The sequence below is a fragment of the Alligator sinensis genome, unplaced genomic scaffold, assembly GCF_000455745.1.
Source record: "Alligator sinensis unplaced genomic scaffold, ASM45574v1 scaffold1164_1, whole genome shotgun sequence".
Classification (NCBI taxonomy): Eukaryota; Metazoa; Chordata; order Crocodylia; family Alligatoridae; genus Alligator; species Alligator sinensis.
Window position 1 is genome coordinate 120,366 of NW_005842225.1, and position 326 is coordinate 120,691.

Genomic DNA, 326 nt, shown 5'->3' on the forward strand with positions numbered 1-326 from the left:
GGCGGGCTGGTGGGTGGTGGGGGGGTGTGTGTGTCTGTGTGTGTACAAAACCGTGTGTGTGTGCAGCTTGTGTGTTTGCCTGTGTACACACCGGTGTGTGTGTGTGTGTACAGCTGTGTGTATATACACAACCGTGTGTGTGCACAACCGTGCGTGTGCATCTTGTGCGCGTGCACCTACAGCTGTGTGCGTGCATGCGTACAGAGCCGTGCGCGTGCTCTTGTGCGTGTACACGGACGGCGGTGCGCGCGCCCCTTCCTGCGAGCGTGCCCCACGCCCGCCGGGCCCCCCCGGCGCCGCGATGGCGAAGCCGCAGGGCAAGGACG